At 41.7% G+C, this 24,711-nt stretch overlaps 1 protein-coding gene and 1 long non-coding RNA gene across 13 annotated transcripts in view; one reads left to right on the plus strand and one right to left on the minus strand.

The window, feature by feature from the left end:
• Nucleotides 1–24,711, plus strand: part of LOC309325710 (uncharacterized protein) — an 87,360-nt gene that overhangs the window by 34,926 nt on the left and 27,723 nt on the right. The gene's annotated exons all lie outside the window — the stretch shown is intronic.
• The window catches only part of LOC309325729, a 101,865-nt gene that overhangs the window by 19,687 nt on the left and 57,467 nt on the right, over nucleotides 1–24,711 (minus strand). The window contains exon 4 of one of the 9 annotated variants that reach the window (XR_014149920.1): nucleotides 1,525–1,593. The exons of 7 other annotated variants lie outside the window; for them this stretch is intronic. This is a non-coding gene — a long non-coding RNA (uncharacterized lncRNA). Of the gene's footprint in view, nucleotides 1–1,524; nucleotides 1,594–16,619; nucleotides 16,805–24,711 lie in introns of those variants that run through there. One more of the 9 variants, XR_014149925.1, reaches the window with a different exon arrangement.

The following is a 24,711-nucleotide window of genomic DNA, read 5'->3' on the forward strand; positions in this document are numbered from 1 at the left end:
GAATGGGAGATTGGCATGCTAAAAGCCAATTTACGCTCCCCACCCAATGAGGCAAAGGGAAGCAAAGATGCTATAAGAGACCAGCTGGCAAGGGCAGCATTCTAAAAAGGCAGGAACGCTGTTTCAAAGGCCACATAACGTTCTATGGCCAAATGGTTAGTTTTATTCTTTCTGTTTTATCTTAGAAATAATTGTAGCGTCTTCCCTTTGTATTAGGCCACCAACCGTCCATCTTTAATTTCCACAAGTGCATGCAAATTAGGAGTTCATGTTTTTCAAGTTGGCAGCGTGCATATCAATTTTTTGAAACCCAGCTACAGCTGGGGGGAGGGGGGGCAGTGTGCGGGGAAGAGGCAGGGTGCACTTGGGATCGAAATGCGTGTGTGACCCGGTCCAAGTTGCACAGTTTTATAATTATCGAAGCTGAAAAAGAATATGCTGTTCGAGTTGGTTATAAAACACAAATCTGGAAGAGAAAACATGTCTCAACGTTCAGAAGTCCTTTCCCTGTTCTTTTTTGGGAACCTCAGCTCAATCACAGTTTACTTTAACTATTTGCATTAAAGGTACATATCAACTTTTTAAAAATTTGTGTTAGCTATTTGGGGAGACTTGAGTTCAGATGGCGAGAGGAGGACATGTGTCCTTGGCTTTGACCCAGATATTCCAATTGCTTCCTGATTATCCTATAGACCCATCTATGCATCACCTATGAAGAGTCTGAATGGGTCACTTTAGAGTGATGTGCATACAAAGCTCAATTTGAGCCACAAAGTGGCAGAGTTTAGGTCGGGACTATTTTGATTTCAAATGTATGAAGTATGCGGAAAGAGGGTGCTCTGTGCATGTGCGAAATGTAATTTCCTTAAGTCACACAGTAACCACAGTTGCCTCCATACCTCTTTGAGGAGGGAGCAAAGATTCTAAGAGTGTGACATTTCTAGATAAGCATGGCCTTAGCACCTTTCATATTCAGAAATGTGAGCCCTCTAGATGCAGATCCGAGAAATCTGTGATTTTGATTCCTTTTAAGCCAATGAAGTCACCAGGTGCCATCTTTTGTGTAGGTCCATCTCAATTCCTCAACTGTAGTTGTAACCAACACTTGCCCTCTCGTCTCAGGTCTACCTGGCTACACTGCTAAGATGATCTGGAGAAAGCTACTGTCCTTGAACCCTCTAGATGTTGCTAAACCACAACTCCCATCTCAGCAAGCATGGCCAAAGCTTCCCCATATCTGGTCTAGATACCCTCTGTCTTGGTGCCCTCCAGCTGATCTGGACTTCAACTCTCAATGTCCCTATTGGTTATGCTGGCTGAGGTTGATGGGGTTTGTAGTCCAAGACAGCTGGAGAGCATCAGCTTCAATGAGACTGCTTTAGATAAGTGATGTATCCCACAGCTGTGTGGGAGTGATTTGCTCATGGCTTCCCATGGCTGAAGGGGGTTGAAATGAAGACCAAGTCCAATGTTATATGAACCACACACTACTGACACTTATTCTGCAATCTGATATCCACTTACCTAGAACTAAACCCTGCTGAACTCAGGCATGCATCAAACTGAACTGTAACAAAGCAGCATGCTTTCTCCCTGCACAAAATGTTTTATAACATTAATTTTTACAAAACTAACTTGGCAATTCCAAATGTCTCAATCACAAGAGAGAGAAAATCAGAATAGCCGGCAGCATTTTCAGTACAGTAATAACTTGTTTGTTTCTAGTTACAGATAGGTAGCCGTGTTGGTCTGCCATAGTCATAACAAAACAAATTCCTTCCAGTAGCACCTTAAAGACCAACTAAGTCAGTTCTTGGTATGAGCTTTCGTGTGCATGCACACGAAAGCTCATACCAAGAACTGACTTAGTTGGTCTTTAAGGTGCTACTGGAAGGAATTTGTTTTGTTTTTTTCTAGGCTTTCATATTCATTACAAAGAGACTATGAGTATATATAACTGTGATGTGCGTGCGCACACACACATACACTGCAGTGCTGCAATATTTTGATGGTTTTAATAAGCTAAACCTAATAAAGGGGATATACTATACTCAGTACAAATGTCAGGTTAAGTTAAATCAAAACACCAAGCAAAGTTCTGGATGCAAATAATGGCTGGCAGGGATAATAAAGGAAGATGACTTAATTTCTGTATTTTGGGTGGTTTGGAAGGAAGACATGCAAAAGGTGGTAATTATTTGCTATGCAATTAATTTGCTTAAATTAGCTGTGTGGTGCATTTTGGTCAACTGCCTCAGCTGGTCGTAGACAACATATTCCAGTGATCTGACAAGGGAATGCACTTTTCTAAAAATGAAAAAATAAAAATCCTCAGGAAACTTGGTTCCATTTAATTTCAGGTCATATCCTACTACAGTGGTACCTCTGGTTACGTACTTAATTCGTTCCGGAGGTACCTTCTTAACCTGAAACTGTTCTTAACCTGAAGCACCACTTTAGCTAATGGGGCCTCCTGCTGCTACTGTGCCACCGGAGCACGATTTCTGTTCTCATCCTGAAGCAAAGTTCTTAACCTGAGGTACTATTTCTGGGTTAGCAGAGTCTGTAACCTGAAGCATATTTAACCAGAAGCATATGTAACCCAAGGTACCACTGTACAGAAATTTCATGCTGATTTGAAAGGAAAATCCGAGCATATTCAGCAGATCCTTAAAAGTTGCACTAACTGTCAGACTTGTTGAATCTCAGGCATGTCACACACACAAACACACAGCAGGCGTTTTAGTTCCAGGCAAAGTTATGACAGCTAGCCAGAGTGGTTGAATGGCAACTCAAACATCCTGAATAAGCAGAATCCGGAATTTTTGTTCAGTAAATCAGCCTGCCCCCACCCTGGTTTAAAAGACAAATGTCACACAATATACTCGAAACAGGGCTACAAATGAATGTAATGCAGAGTTCCTCAACCTGTGGGATGCAATGTCTGTGGAAGTGGGTCATGGGCTTTGTAAGTAAATTCAAAATAATTATTGCTATTTATTCTTAACTGGTATGACTCTTATAGAGGCGATCTGTAACAGCTTGAAACAGCTCCCTGTATAAGCTTCTTGTGGTGAACTGTCACTGGATCAGTTAACTGCCAGGATTAGTTAACACAGTGGTACCTCGGGATGCGAACGGGATCTGTTCCGGAGCCCCGTTCGCATCCAGAAGCAAACGTAACTACCGACGGCACGTCTGTGCACACATGCGTTGCTTTTCGCTGCTTCTGCGCATGAGCAAGACGTCATTTTGAGCGTCTGCGCATGCGCAAGCGGCAAAACCCGGAAGCAAAGCGCTCCATTACTTCCGTATTGCCGTGGAGCGCAACTCGAATGCGCTCAACATGAAGCATATTCAACCCGAGGTATGACTGTAGTTAATCCAAGAGTGACCTGAAGTTTGCTTAGTTGAAATAAATAATAATGTATCAATAATGACCTGAGACCGTGCCTGGCAACTTTGAAACCTCTCATTGGCTTAGTCCCTGGCAAAATGCAAGCTTAGCCATCCCACTGATATTCAGACTTGGTTATTTCTAACCCTGCTTGCGTAACTGCATTTCTCCAGAAGAATTTTTGCAACTTAGGATGCAATATCCTGCAATCAGATGGTGGGTGTGCTTTCATTCCCATAAACAAGACCGCGAATAAGTTTTTTTTTTAAAAAGTACAATAACATTTCAACTAATTCCACATTAATAAAGGTGTTAAGTATATTCTTGCTTGGATGCCTCAAGGTTATAAAATAGGCAAACGTCCTGTTAAAATGCATGAAACTGATGGCTCCTGAAGACCTAAGGTCCAACACTCAAGGGACAACAGGCTAGTGGGGTCACCACTCTAAGTGAATTTGAACTTGTGGGTCGCCATATCAAAAAAGTTGGGAACCAATTGTGCCTGTTTCACTCCTCCATACTATCACCAGGGAGAAAGAAATTGTGCTTCCTGGTTTATGTCTGAACCAAAGACTATGGGTTTGTTTCAGCCCCACGCTAAGCACAATTTGCAGCTAAGGTTTGTTCTTGGCTTACTGATTGTGATTTGGTTGGAGGGGCATAAACTACGATTCCTGGTTCAGGACTAATGCCAAGTCAGGGACTGTGGTTTTCTCCCCAGCACTAACAAGGAGCAGTAAAGCAGCTGTGATTCTCAGGCCTGGCAAATCCATTAACTATGGTTTGCCCGTGAGAAGGAAACTGACCCTCAACCTCCGCTGCCTGAAAGCCTTCAGGAGGAAACCCCAAGGAAAATTCCATACCTGTTGCCTTGCAACATATTGGGGAGAAGAAAAGGCTAAGGAGTAAACCCTACACAAATCCAGAATGGAGTTCCTAAGATAGTTGGGTGGCGCCTTGTACGTTTCATTCGGGCAACTCCTGCAGCCAAACTGGTGTCAAACATATTGCTCTGCTTTCCTTGGGACCACATCAATGAGGCCAAGGTCTTGTCGCCTGGGCAGCCCAGGACCTCCATGCACACTGCCCAGGCTTGCACCCCAGGGAGGTCACTTCGGTGCTGCAAACGCAGCAAAAACAATGTGGGAGGCAGCAGTTATGAGTTGCTGGTCTCTGCGGCCACAGCAGACACCATGGTTCTCTAGGAGTTTGACCTCACTCCCAGAGGCACACTCCACTGTCTCACAAGACAGACAGATGCCAACATAGGAGCCAACTCCTAGGGGCTGAGCCCCCCCCCCCAATATTTTATTGGATGCCAACAACCTGTGGAAGCTAAGCATGCTCCATATAAGCACCTCCAATGTAATCTCTCTTCATTTAATAAAAGAAAATGATTTTGTCTCTATGGTTTCAAAATCTAAAAGAGAGAGAGAGAGAGAGAGAGAGAGAGAGAGAGAGAGAGAGAGAATGCATTCTGTCTCATTTATGTCATGTTTAAATCCCGCCTTTCTGTCATGGAGCTCAAGGTGGCAGTCACAGGAGTCCCCAGCCAGTCTGCCAGCTGGGCACTGATCATGCCCAGATCTAGCCTGTCTATCACTGCTTTAAGACATGGCACCTGATATGATATATATGAGGCAGCATGGTGTAGTGATGAGAGCACTGGACTAGGACTGCAGAGACCTAACTTCAAATTCCCACTCAGACATAAAGCTCACTGGGTGATCTTGGGCGAGTCACTATTTCTCAGCCTTACCTACCTCTCAGGGTTGTTTTGAGAATAAATTGGAGAATAAGAGGATAACCATGCATTGCTGGCTGGAGTTCCTTAGAGGATATAAATTCAATAGAGAAAGAGTAAACTTCATCTCAGAATATTGTATACCTTGCCTGTTTTCCTCCCCCCCTGTAAGCCCACTTACTCTCCTTTTTCTATCAATCCTCTTTTGTAGTTTGTAGTCACATTAAATTGCTTGCTTTTCACCTGGGTGAATATGAAGCACCTCAGTGTGTTTGTTTTATTTTTTAAAAGCAGGGCTTTTTTCAGCCGGAACTCACAGGAACTCGGTTCCGGCACCTCTCAGGTGGGCACCATTGCCATTATAAGAGAACAAGGTGAGTTCCGGCACCTCTTTTTCTAGAAAAATAGCCCTGTATATGGAAAATAGACACATATTGTTATTTCAAAAAGCTAGGAGCACCATGCAGCCTGTTGCTCAACAGCTCATGGGGGTTTATAGGCGCTGTAATGGATTTACAAATGGCACCATAAAAGCCTGTGAAGAAATAACACGTGAGCAAGTTGTTTGGTTTCGGTCTCGTCTTTCTGATCCAGCCCCACATGCCCTCCGGTGTGCATGCCCGGTGTGCAGGGACGACAGTGTGAATGTGAGACAGTGTAAACGTTAGTACTCCCGCGCTCATAAGAAATCCCTGACTCACTCTGTTGTGTGTTGCATGCAATAGGCTTCAGGAGAGAGAACTCTATGCTCAGAAGTCTTTCTGTGTAAGCTAATTGCAGCAACATCTTCATTCCCCTGCCGCTTCTACTCCACGCTGACATTGTCATCTGTGGCTATGTCAGCAGTTTCCCCCCTCCCACCCCCCCTGACATTTCCTTTCCGGTTGAAGAACAGATGCGCGATCAGATGGCATCGAGTGGCGCTTTTACCTCTTCGCGGCACTATTGACTCATCACACAGAACAGGGTTCATTAAAAACCATTGTTTCATCCCTTCCTCTAACCACAGGGAGACAAGCAGGATGGCTGCGTTGTTGTTTGAAATACAACCACGTTGGTGTGTGCATGCAATTGCACTTTTTGTTTCTTTACCTTGACATGGAAGCTGCTGCAGAGGGCAGGGAATTATGTCATGTGGATCATCACAGGTCAATATTCTATTCATTCATTCATTCATTCATTCATTTTTAAAAAAGAAGAATGCAAGTTTAACCCACTACATGGGAATAATGGAGCCTTAAAGCAAAATCCTATGCATGTTTACTTTGAAGTTAAGTTCTACCGATTTCACCGGGACTTGCTCCATGGAAAGATTATGCCCAGGATTGCTGCCCTCAGTGCTGGAGCTTGCTCAGTTGGGCTTCTTAAATCAGGTTCCACCATCTGTTTTGAAATTGCTGGTGAAGGGCTTTCAGCGAACAGAGGAAGAGATCAGCGGGAGATGGGCAACAGGAGGCTTGTGTCAGAGTCCCTGCTGAAATCTGGCTCCCTAATATGTAAACAGGGTGTTGGTTACTGAGGCTGCCCAAGTTTTAACAGTGAACCAGTGCAAAACTCTGTAGAGGAATATTTGTGTTGCTACTGGCTTGATATTCACAATGGCACATCAAGTTCAGCCATAGCATGAATTAGTTCAGGGGGCAAAGCTAAAGCAATGCAGGTATAAAAATTTGAATACAAAATGTCGCAAAAGAGGCAGATCAATGGCAAGCAGATTCATGACATAATGCAATTAACAATAGAGTAAACAGAAAAACAACAGAGCCAAAATTGTATTGCACTTATTTAAATGTTAAACACAAACTACTAGTATGAATTCATTCTTCATCTGGGCACATTTTGCTCTATTGACAGCTAGACCATATCACGTGGCCTCAAAATAGCTTCGGCTGACTATATCTTTACTGCAACTGCACAAGGCAATTAAAATTGTCTTCTAATGGGATTTTCCCCTTGGATTTGGCCCAATTTCTTTTCAGCATTCGATGAAGGTGCTTCTTTCTCTTTCTCTCTCCCCCCCACCCGCCATACCATCAATTGTATGTTTTTTGGGATAACTGTAATAGCTTCATTTATAACAGGAATGCTTGAAAACAAAACAAAATGATCCAACAATTTTTAGTGGCAGAATTGTATTATCCAAATAGACCAAAACATTTTGCCTAAGGGTACATACTAATTTTTTTGAGCATGCAGTTCAAGAATCTGAAAGGAGAGTAAAAAACTGGGGAATATAAGGTGGAGGCACAGTGTGGAGTAGGTTCTGCACAGTTGAAATATCTATTTGTGCAAGAGAAGCAAATAATAGTCCATTACCTGTTCGTCCCTCAGTTCATTCTCCAGCAGTGAAATAATCCTGTCATCTTTGAGAGTACAACTATATCACTATCACAACATACTGCTTCTCAAAACCACCTGGGGAAAAAGCTTGAAGAGACCAGCTGCCTAAAGAAAAAAGTCTCACACCCAAAATTTCCACAGGCTGGGTTGGAAACAGAAAATGTATTGTCATAGATAATCTAAGGACTTGCAGATCAGAAGGTTGGCGGTTCGAATCCCCGCGTTGGGGTGAGCTCCCATTGTTCGGTCCCTGCTCCTGCCAACCTAGCAGTTCGAAAGCACGTCAAAGTGCAAGTAGATAAATAGGTACCGCTCCAGCGGGAAGGTAAACGGCATTCCCGTGCGCTGCTCTGGTTTGCTTAGTCATGCTGGCCACATGACCCGGCTTAGTCATGCTGGCCACATGACCTGGAAGCTGTCTGCGGACAAACACCGGCTCCCTCGGCCAATAAAGCGAGATGAGCGCTGCAACCGCATAGTTGGCCATGACTGGACCTAATGGTCAGGGGTCCCTTTACCTTTACTAGATAATCTAAATGAAAAGCTTTGGAAATTTTTCTGCACCTTCTGCAGAACCTAACATACATGAAGCTATTTCAGGAATGCAAATCCCCCACTGCTTGCTCATTTTAAACTCAAGAGTGGAATCCTTCCTAGAAGACATTATTGAGCCAATATGAAGAATGGGGTAAGAATGGCAGCATAAGTGGCTTATGGATCGCAGCTGCTGTCTTATCAGTAAAGTTTTAGACTATAATGTCATAGGCCTGGAAACTTCAGGCATCCTGTAAAAGAAAAACGATCCTGATGTAGTTTTAGCTCTCATTTATATTTTCCTGCCTTGGTCAGATGATACTAAAATAATCTGGCTCTTTTTCTGAGTGACAAGGTGGAATCTGCAGCCTGTTTGAGTCGCTGCTGTTTTAAGAGAATTCAGATATTCTGAATTTTGGATTTTTTCTTTTAAAAAGTCACTGTTAGTAATCATTCATACCATTTTGTTTCAAACAGCCTTGTCCCATTTGAACCACATCTTCTGTGCCTCATGGGTGCCAGCATAAGTCATACACTTCATACTACAGTGCCTCCTATCAGATTTCTGGCTATAAACGCATTTCAGTCCATGGGCTGGTTCAGATATTAAGCCTGGCACCAAACCCATTCTCTCTCTGCCGTTTTCTATACCTATAACTCCTTCTATGAATGTTTATATGGTGGCACCTCTCCTCTCCCCGTTCAAAGGCTTTTGGCTTTACTCTCCATCCATGATCTGACTGCGGCCACACAAATGTCATTGTGATTTTCTCATGATCATCCACTGCTGTCACCGCCATCCACTGTTCCTTCTACTGTTGTGTTCCCCATTTCAATTTTAGCTCCTTTGGAGCAGAGACCTTTTTGTGTCCTTTGATGACCAGTTGTTGAACTGTACATACATGCTCAGCTTACGTGCGACATCATTTGCACAATAACAGCCATGCTTGCTGCTAAGGCTTGCGCAGAAGTTTGAAGCCACAAAATTTATACCCCAGTGCGCCGCTATCGGAAAGTAGGGTGCCAGTTAACAGTTCATCAAATATCAAACAAGCCAAGCCACACATTTGACCTGGGAATAAATTCCTTCCCATCTCGATTTATTATGATCATGTTTTCAGATGTTACACATGACCAAAAGCCACCCACTTTTTTGATCCAAAGGAATCTCCTTAATAAGCACACCGTTTCTGCAGCAGTCCATAAAAGAATGGAGGTATGGAAGAGGGAAGGAAAAGTCTTTCCATATACAAGTTGTAAGGTATTTTGTTTCAGTGGAGGGGTCAACACGAGAACGGGCCTTTTCTGTAGTGGCTCCCTTTTGTGGAATCCTGTCCCCAAGGAGGTTAGTCTGCCACCTTAGAATCATAGAGTTGGAAGGGACCACACGGATCATTTAGTCCAACCCCCTGTAATGCAGGAATCCTTCGTCCAACATGGCACTCGAACCCACGACCCTGAGATTAAGTGTCTCATGCTTTACTGACTGAACCTTCATTATATATTTTTAGGCACCAGGCAAAATTGTTCCTCTTCAACCAGGCCTTTGGCTGCTTAATATTCTACGCCTTTAAATGTGTTTTTTTTTGGGGGGGGGAGCTATTGTTTTTGTTTTAACTACTTATTTGTGTTTTTGTCTGGTGAACTCCCAGAGATCTTCTGATGGAGGGAAGTATATAAATCTAATAAAATAAACAAACTAACTTGATGTTGAAAGGGATGTGCATATGTTAATTGGAAAAACTTGCAAATACCAGATAGGCTTAGGATTTAAATATGTGATGTTAAAGAACAAAATGTTTTAAGTTAAAATGGAAAGGAAGAAGGATGTTAAGTGACTAAGTTAATTTTATGAGAAAATTGGTTTTGGAAAACTGTTACAATGATAGACAATGAAACTCAGCCAGGGGGATTTGAGGAAGTCATTTAACAATGTTATTAAGATTGGATTAAGTACAGTTAAGATCTATGTTTGTTTGTTTAAAATTTTGGAAAATCAGTAAAAAAAATTGAAAAAAAAAAAGAAAGGGATGTGCATATGGAGGTGGCTTCTCCATTCAAGTGAATGAGGGAACCTGCTCATGTGTGAGCAGCATTAAACCCTAGTACCACTGGGGGGAGGCAGTTGCCCCCCCCCCCGCCCCACCTAAATCATAAACCTTGGATTCCCAGCCTTTTTTTAAAAAAAACAAGTTACTAGCATTTGTAAAAGCTGAGATTTGAGGCAACACGTACAGACAATAAACACCTTTCTCATTTTTTGGGTGAGAAACTAGCCTGCTCCCCACTTTTATTTTGCTTTCCTCCCCCCCCCATAAAAATTCCTGTGGATGCCCATGCCTAGAGCACATGCAGAATTCTAGATGGGAGATGGTGTTAACAGGTAGGGTATCGAGTAATTAGATTCACAGTGCAGCCATGACCTTACAATGCAGCTCTGAATCTTCCCTGTGCCTCAGGGTTAGCTGAAGACATTATGCCTGCTACAACTCCCTGCCCCAGGTGCTCAGTATCCAAGCCTGGCCATCTTATTTGGCACCTGAGGCAGAAAATTGCACAAGTGCTTCTTTCCCTCCCTGGCAGATGAGTATAATCGTAATAAATTAAATATCTAACCATTTTCTGCCTTTCATGAAGCTCAAAACACTGTACCTTATGGTAGGGCTAGGCCTGTGATAAGTGCATAATATTTACGTATACTTTGCGTGGGGGTTTTTGTTTGTTTTTTGTTTAATCTGCTCAAGAAAATTGGCTGTTTTTTAAAAAAATTACACTTCAGTTAACAGATGCTGAAGCTATTCCCCCTGTTGATGGTAATGTGGTTAAAGGATCCTCTGGAAGTTCAACCAAATTCATTCTGAAAATAATTTGTACTCCATTAAGCCATTTATTCCCTCACTAGTTACACAAACTCTCAGATTATATGAATATCTTCCATGCCCTGAATGTCTATTCAGCCAGATAGAGAGAAGAAAGGGGTGCTGTTTGCCTGCTTGATAGGTTTGGCTAAGCTATATTTAAAAATAAATTTCAAATCCAGGCTTCAACTGCTGCAAGTTGGAATATTTTTGCTTGGCACTGAGCAGGTCTGTTTTCTATTTTTATTTCCTTTTTTTTCCAATTGAGTTACGTTACTAGGCAACGGAAGCATTCTGCTCTATTGGTTAATAGCTATACTGTATTTCACATAATCAGTTGGTATATTTGGGCAAATTGTCTATGGAGTGGGGGGGGGGAAGACAGCACAAATGACTGTCTTTTGGACACCAATTGCTTATAAACTGTGTTACCAGCTGTCTCTACTTAGGGACAGAAAGCACTCGGACGCCATTCAGTTTGCAATTTATAGAGGTTGTCTCTGCTATGAAAGGGGATGACAAATTTCCAAAACAGTATCCTCAGTAAAAGGCAATTTGATCAGTTTAATTTCCTAAAGATACAATTCAGCAAGCACATCAGCCACACTGTGTGCTCACAATGGACAAGGTTTTGTTTTGCTGCAGGAAAAACAACAGCCATATGAAAACAGAGCCACTTTGAATTTATGGCCAAAGTGGGGTGGAATCACTGAATACATACCACATTTCTTTCTTGTTACATGTATACATCACCTTTCCAATAAATAAATAAAAAGCCGAAGGTGGCTAAAAACAATAAAACGGAAAGTAAGCAAATAAAAATGTATACCGTAATCAGAAAAGAGCTGATTAAAATGTAAGAACAGCAGGCCGTTAAAATTATAGGGCGATGTCTTAGTCTAACTCACAGTAGGCCCACTGAACTCAATGGGCTTTTTTTAATCATAGAATTGTAGAATTGGAAGGGACCCCAATGATCATCTGTTCCAACCCTGTGCAATGCAGGAATATGTCTGAATGACTTGGTTGGCTGCCACCCTTAGATTAAAAACAAAATGGGAGAGAAGAGCAAAGCAGCTCAGCAGAGCAAACACCTATTTAAATAGAAAGGTTTTTGTCTGCTGCTGGAAAGGCCATCAAGGAGAGATCTAGATGAGCCTCTCTGTGTGCAGAGCTTCGAAGTCTGGGTGCAGCCACCAAGAAGGCCCTTTCTGGAGTTTCCACCAAATTTGCACAAGATGTTGGCAGGACAAGACAGAAGGGTCTCTCTGGCAGATCCCAGTGCCTGGGCAGGAGACGGCAGTCTTTCAGGTAGCCTTGTCCCAAGCTGTTTAGCCTCTATACCCGCCAACATTTCAGGGACAAAATATAGGAACACGACTGTGACATTTCCGTTCTCATATTTGTCCCTTTGGGCTAGCTAGACTAGAAAAATGTAGTTGTCCTACAAAAGGTTTTTGGCAGTTCCAATACATATTTCAGTAGCTGCAATGTTTAAAATGCCAGGTAGTGCATGAAATGGTGCCTTAAGGTTCATACAAGTGGATTTACAGGTTGTGTAGATTAGAAGCAAGGTGGGCCTGGAAAGGAATTGCTGAAACAGTTATTTGAAGTGGAATACAAAAATGGGAGGTGGGAGGAGGTCACTGAAACAAGGGAATGAAAGATATGATTTTGAAATTACCGGAGGTGTTTGTAATTGTCTTGTTTGTTTTGTTAATTTAATGTTTTGTGTAGTGTTTTTGTTTTTGTGATGTATTGTATTTTTTAATTTTTTTAATTTTTAATTTTTCCTTTCTCTCTTTTTTCTATTTGCTTTGTTTCTTTTTTATGTAATTTTTAAACTGTTAATAAATATTATTTTTTTTAAAAAAATAGAAGCAAGGTGGGCCTACAGCTGCCCCAACTCATAGCTGTAACTGTTAGGAGACCTGAAGAAGGGTCTCTATCTACTCTCACATTTTTAACATGGCATTTCCCAAAGGCTAAAGTAAGGGAAACATCCCAGGGGCCAGTCATAATGAGACAGTGTTTATCAACCTTGGGTCTCCAGCTGTTGTTGGACTACAACTCCCATCATCCCTGACGACTGGGTCTGCTAGCTAGAGATGATGGAAGCTGCAGTCCAACAACGTCCATCCCCGTTTCCTGTGTGTTATATCATTTAGTCCAAGCCACTCTGGGCACTGTTTTGTTTAAATAAAGAACTAAATTGGGGCAAAATTGCTTTCCTGGCACAACTGGTTGCAAAGGACCACTGCAGGGCCTCAGATGGAAGGGAAACAAGTATGCAAATGTCCCAGCACACTTGAATAGCAACAGGCAACACTGCTACGAGTGCACTGGAAATTAATACGCAATCAGAATTGCATGATTTAATTATGCTCTATTAGAAAATCCACAACTTTCCATCAATTTATTCAATGATAACTATAATAAGATATGAAAAGAGATAAAAAAAGATTTGGAAATTTGGAACAGATTAAACCTGTCGCTTTGGGGGAGAATCTCAACAATTAAGATGAATGTGCTCCCAAAAATGTTCTATTTCAGATGATCCCAATTGGGGGGTGGCGGCTGGATGTTTTAGGGACTGGCAGAAGGAGTTATCAAAATTTATTTGGCAAGGGAAGAAACCCCGAATTAAATATAAATTACTAATGGATATTAAGGAAAGAGGGGTTTTTGCACTCTTAAGCTCTATTATGAGGCCTCATGCCTTTGTTGGTTAAAAGAATGGATGACTCTGCAAAATACTGATATATTGGACATGGAAGGATGGGACAACAGATTTGGGTGGCATGCATATTAGGCTATGAAAAAGTAAAAGTTCATAAGGGCTTTCTAAATAATATAATTTGGAAATCCTTATATACAGCATGGGACAGGTATAAAAATGGGACAGGAACAAAATACACCCTGGTGGTTATCACCTCTAGAGGCCATTTCAGTAAAAAGGAAGAACATGGAAACAAAACTGGGTAACAAATTCTAGAGAAAGATCAAAACCAACCAAGCTAATGTTTATTTTTTGGAAGAAATCAAACATTATTTTATGGATTGGTTACAATACTACCAACTAAACAATGTTTTCAAAGCAGATAGGAAAATTGGGTTTGAGACAGAAATATCTAAGTTGGAAAAAGACTTATTACAAAACAAAAAGAAAATACTATCTAAAATGTACAGATTGCTGCTGGACTGGGAGGTTAAGGATGAAGAGGTCAAAGAAGTGATGGTCAAATGGTCAAAGGACTTTGGTTATTCCATCCAGATGGACAACTGGGAAAAATTATGGCAAAAGACTTAAAATTCACAGCTTGCTACACAATAAAGGAAAATTTTATGAAAATGCTATATAGATGGTACATGACCCCCAGCAAATTGGCCAAAATATATAAAACAAACTCAAATGTGTGCTGGAGGTGTAAGCAAATGGAAGGAACAATGCACCATATGTGGTGGGGTTGTGACAAAATTAAAAAGAAATGGGACATTGTCTATGATGAATTAAAAAAAATGTTTAGACAAATATTTGTGAAGAAGCCAGAAGCCTTTCTTCTGGGTATTCTGACAATTTATATCTCAAATTAATAAAAGGAGGGTGTTCCTATATGCTACAATGTAGCAAGAATACTGATCGCTAAAAATTGGAAAATTGGTCACTCACGATGGAAGAATGGCAAAGAGTATTTAAAAAAGACAACTTTCCATTTTACCACAAGCAGAACACACCCTCTGCTCTGATCACTTCTCTCCCCGCATTTCCCAAACACCTTTTTATCCCCGTTTCCTCTCCTTAGCACAGATTCATCTTCACAGTCATATTAGCCCATGCATACAAAAAGGAACATGCTCCCTTGTTTTAGACTTCTGCCATTCCTCAGTGAATTAGAGAGCTTAGATTTTAAACCTTTTTAAGGTTAGGGATACAAATAGTTATGGAAATTAGCAAAATGTTTTCACTTAAAAGCAATGACTATAAAGCATTAAACCCCCCCCCACTATGTTTACAAATAAGATTTTTCTAGATATTCCCAGAAAGGGCTCTAATACTATAAAGTCCTATTCATTCGGGGAAGATTCTAATATAACCTGCAGACCCACCCAACCCAGCACATGCTGTTGTGACTCACGGACGAATGCTTCTTCCTGTTGCTATGATGCGCAGTGACATCTCAGGTTGGCTCGGGTTCAGCAGGAAGCAGCCATGTCTGGCTGGCTGGCTAGCACTGTGACTGGAACAGGGTGGTGCAACTTTCCCGATCCTGATGTCCCCTATATAATGCTTGGGAAGACTGTGGAGTATAGGTCAGTGCCAGAGGGGGGAAATAATTTGGTACGCTTTTATCGAAGTGACATAATCTATGCAAACTGGTCCAACACAGCAGCTGATTCAAGACAGCATTTTGTTACGAAGTTCAACAGAACCAAGGCAATGTGAATTGTCCATGAGTGAATGTCCCTTGGTCTTTTTCAATGTGGCCTCATGTGATAAAACATCAAGTGTGCGAGTTACCTGAAATCTGGCGGACTTAAATCTTTTGCCGGACACTGTAAGGACTAATTCGTTATTCTCTGCGGATGTGATATTTATACTTCCCCACAGGGCTGTTTATCTGGGCTCATGGCAATATTTCAAAATACATGCTACTTTGGTAGATCTTAAATGAATAATTCATTGGCAATTAATCCTCTGAATATTCATCTGTGCTATGAATCAGTTTTGTGAATTATTCCCATGTTTATGAGCCATTCATAGTCCAGATTCTGCAAATATTATTTTCTTCTAATTACATATAGAAAAGAAACAACATATATATATTACAAAAAATCACTTCCTGCATCTGTCTTTTGAAAATATTTGATTCACAGAAAAGTCACAAATGATGATTTGGAATATCAAGTTCTTCTGATTTCTCTGGAGGCTGCTGATTTGATTAATTTTGGGATGTTTAAATGCAAAAACTATTAAAATCAAAACACCATGGGTCATCACAGCACTCTCACTGTAAATCAGTGCAGCTTAACTGATTGAACTGGAACTATTTTTTTAAAAAACAGGATTATTCAATATAACATATTCAGAAGCATATGTTTTCCAACTACAGAAGAAGAAGAAAAATTCAAACCAGGGAATTGATGGGATTATTTCTACACACAACTAATGTGAAGGAATTTATCCAACCACAGATTCCATTTGCTTAGCTTGGGCTTGGAACTCCAACCCCAGTTAACTGTACAATGTATTTTGAAGCAGCACCAGGCTATCATTGCAAAATGGGTGGGGCAGTGATTGGTGTGCAACATGTGTTGGTATGCATAGCCCATACCTCTTAGATGTGCAAAAATATGAAGTTTATTATTAATAATAAGCAACTGACTTTTTTCTTTCCCCCTTTATTTGGGCAAGGTAGAGGCTGAAATGTCTTAAGCAGGTTTTCCGGAACTGTGCCTTCACCTACTTAAATTACTACCCACATCATCATTTTCTTTTAGTATCATACAGGTCACCTATATGTGTGCAGCACAATCTCCTTTTAACCGTCATTGTTTAGGAAGGATCCAAAGAGAGCCTTGCATAAGCAGAAGGCCCTTTTGCATGCAGGGGGTGGGTGGGTGTTGCAGGTTTCCAATGCCTTCTCCCAAAACGGCACCCCCTACAGCACAGCCCCCATTTACGAAACTGTGTTCTAGAGGTTATTCCTCAGAGTTCTGAGGAGTGCAATAAGAAGAGGGAGCAGAAAAGCCTCCTTGTATGACCAAGACTTCTTTTTTGGAGCAAAGTCATTGCACCTGATTGCTTCTCCATTGCTACTAAGGTCCCATTTCTGGTGTTGACATGATGGAATTGCTTGCCCAATACTTATTAAAGAATGTTGGATGAATTGGTAGTGTTGAACTTTCCCATTTCCATGCAACTTTTAAGATCTAAAATTAAAAAATTAATTACCCTTTGCCCTCTTTTCTTTAACTGAACTTGAACAGAACATTTGCTGCAATGTGGGCTCAGATGTTGCTGCAACCATTTCCCCCTCACCTCAAATTCACCTGCCCACATCTATAGTATCTTCCAACATAAGCCCATATTCCGAAACTGATTATATGGAAGACCAGTTCTATGATGTGATGTGATATTAGCACATCCCAGAGGGGAGAATTTATTCTCTCATGCAGGTATGAACCCTTGACTTGCACTTATAATAACGCCACGAAGGTTGGAAAAGTAATGTTATTCCTCCCCCACCCCAAAACCATATAAATATCCATACACAAATAGACACGCACACACATACCTGACAACTGCTGTAAACTGAATAATTTAAAACGGGGGGGGGGGGGTAGCAACACTGGAAGAAGAAGAAAAATCAGAAATTCAGGGAGCTGTACAAGAGGCAGGCTTTGCTATTTTTGCTCTTCCTCTTTTCGTCTGATTTAGTGTATTTCTTCTGAATAGCAGTATCAATTAAAAACTCACTTAGCACTGGGATTTAGATGAATTTTTCTTTTACTTTCAGAAGAAGAGGTAGTAAATTAGACTTTAAAAAGCATCAACAGAACCAGCCTAGATCCCAAATATACTGCTTATTTGACAGACTCATATGAAATGTCTGAATTTGACTTCGAAAATACGGTAAGTTTTGTTTGATTGGTTGATTTATAGACCACCCTTCATTACAAGCTCTCAGGGCATTTCACAAGATAAAAATATAAGGTAAAAACACAAATAGTTAAAAACAGCAAAATAATAACCCACTCTCCCACAAACACATTTCAAAGGCTGTAGAATGTTAATCAGCCAAAGGACAGGTTGAGGAGGAATGTTTTTGCCTGGTGCCTAAAGATATATAATGAAGATATATAACGAAGGTGCCAGATGAACCACCCACGGTGGCCAAGGGGGTGGATTAGGTATGACAAATGTTTGTATGCTTAAAACACCATTAACCTTGCCGGGCAAGGTTTCACCAGCCTAAAATGGTTGCTTGCACCTCCCATATTCACACAGTGCCCACCTGATGCCCACCACACAGAACAAGTAGGTACATGATTGGAGGACAGAGAAACTAAATAAAATTAACCAGACATGATGACCAAATTTCTCTCAGGACATTGGCTGTTGATTGCTGGTGGCGAAAAAAAACTGCTTCCCTTCAGATCCCTCTTCAGCAAAACTGTGACTTTGTCACAGGGAGATTCATTAAGTGCCAAGTGTAAATAAAACCAAATGGTTCAAAATTCGTCTGTGTTTTCGCTCAGAGTTCAGTAACTAGCAAGTTTAAAAACAAAACAACAACAAAAAGCAACTGAAGTTTGCTCCCCAAAGCTTCCTTGAATTTCCCAGTAGCAAAAAGCTAAGAGCCAATTTTCACAGCCAAAATTTGGGTGCTCTTGTCCCACGATCGTGTATCTGCGGGTAACTGGTTGTCTTGGACTGAGAAGATAATCAAATTAGAGCATCTGAAGATGCTTTTGTCCACGGACATCTGCTGACTAGGTCAGCATTCCCGTTTCCTCCTGTACCTGTTGAATGTTGGCGAATCTTCTGCAACCATGCTGGTAAGCAAGTACAAATGATGACGTATAAGGCAAATCTCTGCTGCAACTCACAAGATGTGGGGCTGCAGCATCAACCCTTTTCACCTTTCATGCACGTGCCATGTGAAATTAGTGACAGTCTGCTCCGGAAACTGAGGTCTAGACTGTGTGGGCTTCTGTTATCCGTAGTTATATTTTTATAACACAAACTTTGCCTGGTGCAAAATTCAAGTAACGGAGAGGAATAAACAGAAGACCTGTTTATTGTGTATTCATCTAGATTCGTTTGCAGGGAGATTAGATGATGTTGGTTATTTAATGACCACTCATTCTGATTTGTTTGTGGGGATGTTAGACAATGTTGCATCAAAACAGCATTTAATCATATATGGAATTTATACAGTGCTTTAGAGCAGGGATGGGAAACTTTTCCCCACTATCAATAATGACACTTCCTGAGAGGGGAATATATTATTGCAATGTGTTCCATGTGGGGCTGCCCTTGAAGATGACCTGGAAACTGCAACTGGTCCAAGATCGAGCTGGAGTTCCAGTTAGTAGTAGTAGTAGTAGTAATAATAATAATAATAATAATAATAATAATAATAATAATAATTTATTTATACCCCGCCCATCTGGCTGGGCCTTCCCAGCCACTCTGGGCGGCTTCCATAGAAACAAAAAATACACTAAAATATCACGGGTGGTTTTTTTTTGCAATGATACATTTTTATTTATACAAACTTAAAAAATAAATAAAAAGAAGCTTCCATTGCACACCAACATTTTTTAAAAAGCCTAAATGTTGCAAGTGGAGGACAGTGATTTTCAAGGAGGAGCTGTCCGCTCTGCTGTCATCCCAAATTGTCCCTCCCATGCCAATTAGGCCCTTTAAAAACCTGATGTAGGATGCAAGCATATATTTATTGTTAGCCCTGCCCTGCAGCATGCAACAGTTCCAAGGTGGGAATTAAACCATGTTAATGCATAAGCATTAAATGGGAAGGTTATTCTGTTCTCTTCCACCTAATCCACGTAGAAGATGGAAGTATGAACAGGCAGCAAAATGCAAAAAGGGGTTATCAAAGCACAAAACATTGACAGAGCAGCCCAGCAAGGACTGAGCGCATTCAGTGGCCACATGGTGCTGAGTGGCTGGGAGAAGGAAATATTCTAGAAAAGGCAGACACCCAGAAATAGCACTTTACTGAGACATGAGTTAGAACTCTTATAACCCCTGGTTTTAAAACATTGGTTGCCAGTTTATTTCCTGGCCCAATTCAAGGTGCTCAACAACTTAGGCCCCAAAGATCTGAGAGACTGAATATTGAACCTTTTGGGTGTCACGAGCAGCAGAGGGCTCTCTCGGTAGTTCCACTGCTCAAAGAAGTTCAGCGTGGCAGCAGCCCAAGAGATGGTCTTCTTTGTGGCAGCCCCTAAGTTGCAAAACTCCCTCCCCACATAGATGAGTCTAGCAACTTCTTTTTTTGTAAACCACTTTGAGGGGAGTTTTTTTTAAAAAAAATAAACAATCAAGTGGTGTATACATTTTAATGAAAATAATAATAAATATATAGATTTCATGGTGTGCTGAAGATGCACCGCTTTACCCTGGGGTCCCTGAGGTGCATATTTAGGGGACCCAGCCTGTTCTCGTGATTGCAACTTGTTCTAAACCATTTTGACATGGTATCCTAAAATGTTGCGACCTGCCCTGGGACCACAGGGTGAAAGGCAGGTAATAAATCAAACTAATAATAATAATAATAACAGCCACATGGAGGCGGTGGGTGGAGCCAATGCCAGCAATGGGTGGGGCAGCTCATCCTCTCTTGTCACTCGCTTCTCTCACTGTCTGCCTGTCTCTGTCACCTCCTCTTCCCATCTTTGCCCACCTGCATGAAATCAGGCTAAGGGCAACATGCGCCCTCCCATACTCGTTATTTTATTTATTTATTTATAAACTCATATGCAATATCAAGGCGGTGCACAACAATATGCACAATAAAACGTAAAACACCTGGGTGATATATCAATATATTGTCCAACAAATGGTTTGAAGTCTGTATCTTGATATTGGTTTCATAATTTTTGACCTGGCAATATATCATGAATCATGGTGTGGGTGTGCGTGCGCACGCTATGCAAAAATCACAATGTGGGGAAAACCATGAAACTGGTGATATATTGTGATGTTGAAAACCAGATATCGCCCAGGCCTAGTATAGAAACAATATGAAGGTCACCTCAACCTTTCAGATGTTTCTGGACTCCAACTCCCATCTGTCCCAGTCAACATGGATAAAGCTCAGGGAACATGGGAGCTAAGATCTAGTACCACCTGAAGGACCACAATGTCTGTGAAGGAAGCCTCCCCTGTAATGTGGGGACTGAGACTAGGTGAGCCAACCCTAAGTTCCTGACTGAGGTAAGGTTTGGACTGTAGATTTTTCTGGTTCAATCAGAGGAGCAGCTCCTCTCAAAAGAGGAGACTGAGAGCAGATATAATAGCCACCTTCAAATATCTAAAGGGCTGTCCAATGGAAAGAGGAGCAAGCTTGTATTTTCCTGCTCCGGAGGGTAGGACCCAAACCAATGGATTCAAATTACAAGAAAAGCGATGCCAAATAAACATCAGGAAGAACTTTCTGATGCTAAGAGCTGTTCAACAGTGGAATGGACTCCCATAAGAGGTGGTGGACTCTCCTTCCTTTTGAGTTTTTTAAGCAGAGGTTGGATTGCTACTTGTCAGAGATGCTTTAGTTGAAATTCCTGCGTTGCAGGAGGTTGGTAACTGTCAGTGTCCCTTCCAGCTCTGCAGTTCTATGATTCTATGACTGAATCACAGCTGAGTCTGTTAGGCTGTTGTGCTTTTCTACCTGCCATTGCCCTTCTGGGCTTTAAAATGGGTTGGGTGGAGGGGGAAAAAAAAAAAGGAAAAGAAGAAGGAAACAGGGGGAGATGGCTAATTATGCTAATATAAATCCAGCAGATGGCAACCATTTAACAATTCTCCTCCGAGGCAGTTTTTGCATTATTCTTAAGATACGGGTGCTGGAAGTCACACCTGTGCCTGAAGATGGATGAAAGCACACTGTGCCAATGCAGTAATACATCTGAATGTCTTGGAGAGGAAATGTCCTATGCACAATGTGTCGGCTTTCTCCGCAAAACACACTTCATTATCATCCCTTGAACTTCAGCATTTTCAGAGAAGGGAGTGCCTAGCGACCAGGTTTGAGACTGGAGCAGATTTGCCAGTACACCTGCATGTACTTAAATCTTGTTGATCCTAAACATTTGCTTTAAGGAGAGTGGGAGTTGGTGGGGAAATCCTTTCAGACAGTTCTGTTACAAAACAATTGCTTCCTTAAAGGGAGGGGGGACAGTTAACTGCCAGAGATTGCTCCCGTCGCTTGAGAAACCAATTCAGCTGGCCAGCCACGGAAAATGTGCTTTATAAAAAGGTTAGATTCGAAATGGACAGAGAGGCAACAGCTTTTTGTTCCCTCTGCGATGCTGAGGTTTGGAACGTGGCAAATCTATGTCCTCTTTGTGCACTGAAGAGAACATTATAGAGCCGTTTGTGCAGCCGGAGAGTTAACTGAATGGTGCCTGGTTGAAACACAGCCATTTATCTTGCTAAAATGACACAAACTTCATTAGAGCGAACTGTCACACAGCTTCCCTCCTGATTAGTGATATGGCTCCACCAAATAGATGGAATTTAGTCAGACTGCAATGACTCTATAGTGTCCAGAGGAGACAGTTATACTTCATCTTCTATTAAACCAGAATAATTACTTCCTGGCTTTCTTTTCCAACAGCTTCCTTTAATACCAATGGATCTTGGTGTTTGCTTTTAGCTGGCACTTCTGAATTCTATTGTCTGGATAGTGGCATTTCAATCTCTTTGGTTTTCACAACAATACTCCCCCCTCCCCCCCCCTTCTTGATAACTCTGACCCTTTTTTATTATTCTATTTTCTTGATCGTGTTTAAAGTAGCAATTAACAGCACAAGCATAACCATGTCTACTCAAAAGTAAGCGCTATTGAGGACTGGAGTGATAGTTCTGTTGTATTATGGCAGTGGACAAAGCTGAAGTGTAACTATTGAATAAATGTGTTTTTAATTAAAAATTAAAAAACTAAGCCCTATTGAATTCAATAGGGCTTACCCCTAGGTAAGTGGGGTAAGTTTGAAAATAACAAAGTGGAATCCTGCTGAGCCATATCCCACCCTTCATTCAGACCTTCCTCAAAGGAGGTCCTGGGCTGCCCAGATGACAAGACTAATGTGGTCCAAAGGAGAGCAGAACAATACATTTGGCACCAGCCTGGCTGCAGGAGCTGCCAGAGGGAGGCAGACAAGACACCATAAAACCACTCTGGATTTGTGTAGGGCTTACTCAGCCTTTTCTTCTCCGGAAGATATTCTGCAAGGCAGCAGAGGTTTAGGATCAGAGTTTTCCTTCTCCTAGATGGGCTACCTTCCCAGGTTGACAAGCCACATCTGCCCCTCACTTCCCTCTACAGCATGTGCAGAAACCACCTTCTTGACCGTTGGACACACTCTTGGTCTAGTCTGCTCAATCTGTAGGAGCCTGTCTTCACATGTAGGGAAGTCCCTAACTCACCAAGGGTTTGAGACCCATCAGCTACCCTCACCTGGTTTAGCCAGCCAATCAAAACCATTTCCCGGGGTGTGACCGCTGTCGCATGCTGACAGCTTCTAGGACCCACAGGTGATAGCTGAGTACACAGTAGGGACCAAAGGGAAAAACTACTCCAGAAGGAGCATGTGTGCCCCGCCAGAGGTACTACCCCTCCCCTAACATCCCTTACACCACTTACTACTACTACTACTACTACTACTACGAGCAGTATGTAAGGCAGCTTTCAAACAGCCCCATATTGCTCTTTGACTTCTTGTCGAGGGCCTTCTGGTGGTTCCCTCATTGCGAGAAGCAAAGCTACAGGGAACCAGGCAGAGGACCTTCTTGGTAGTGGCACCTGCCCTGTGGAACGCCCTCCCACCAGATGTCAAAGAGAAAAACAACTACCTGACATTCAGAAGACATCTTAAGGCAGCCCTGTTCAGGAAAGTATTTAATGTGTGACATCTTAGTGTATTTTGGGTCTTTGTGGAAGCCGCCCAGAGTGGCTGGGGAAACCCAACCAGATGGGCGGGGTACAAGTAATAAATTATTATTATTATTATTACTACTGTACTATAAGTTCTTTGTGCTCATTGCATGAGATTCAATCATTTCAGTGTTTAATTTAATTTTATTTTCTCCAGACAGCTTCTAGGGGGAAGGGGGGTGGGTAGAAGAGCAATATTGAAGAATGTAAGCTTTGGGTGTAGAGAAATCGAAAGTATTTTTAATACCAAGCCTGGGTTATCATTTCATGTTGATTCCATCCAGATAATAAAATCATTTATCATTCCAGTACCTGAGCTGATTCAATATTGGATGGAAAATGCTGATGATTAATTCCATTGATTCCCCTGAAATACTGGAGTCCAGTCATGACTTCTTGCTTGTACGGTTTTCGATTTGGGGAGGGAGCAGTAATAAATAAACCATTGATTACAAAATGGCCCAGACAATGCTTGACAGGCCTGATTTACACCTGTAGCTCCTCTTGCTGCGCCTCGTTAATATGTTGCAACTGCTGTTGACAGAAGAGCATCTCGGCCGTGACACCCATGAGTAATGCTGCAAGTTAGTCACTACAATGCATGCCAATTACACAGGGTATGCTTTCTACGGACGGTAGCTTATGCCAGATAAAAACTATTAACTAAATAAGCTAAGCCATCGGCATACATTGTCTATCACCTTATGTGAGAAAAACATCCATCATAAATCTCATACAGGGCCACACTGTATATGAAGGTAGGGCTGCACGCAGTCATTAAACCCTCCATAAATCAACAGCGTTACAGAAATATTATGCTGTGCTACTCCCCCGCCCCCTTGATTCTACCTTTCCGTAAATTGCTAACGCCTTCCCAGTATTCTGTTAGGAAGGAGCGAGGTGGAGCTTGCTGAGTTAGGCGGGAGAAATGTATCACAGCTTCCACACAAAAGATGGATTTGCTCACGTGTAAGAATAAGATAGGCTTCTTGAATTGTCATGGTTTATTGTGAGCAGTCACTGCCCACCTTATGGCATGGCATACATGTGCTCAGTGTAATTCAGCCTCTACTGGTGATAACTGCCTAGGTGGCACAGAGTGCACTCATAGGCTCTATCCCTTTGAAAAATAGATGGCAGGATGCCTTGAGT

The sequence above is a fragment of the Podarcis erhardii genome (genome assembly GCF_964252035.2).
Source record: "Podarcis erhardii genome assembly, chromosome: 12".
In the NCBI taxonomy this organism is placed as follows: domain Eukaryota; kingdom Metazoa; phylum Chordata; class Lepidosauria; order Squamata; family Lacertidae; genus Podarcis; species Podarcis erhardii.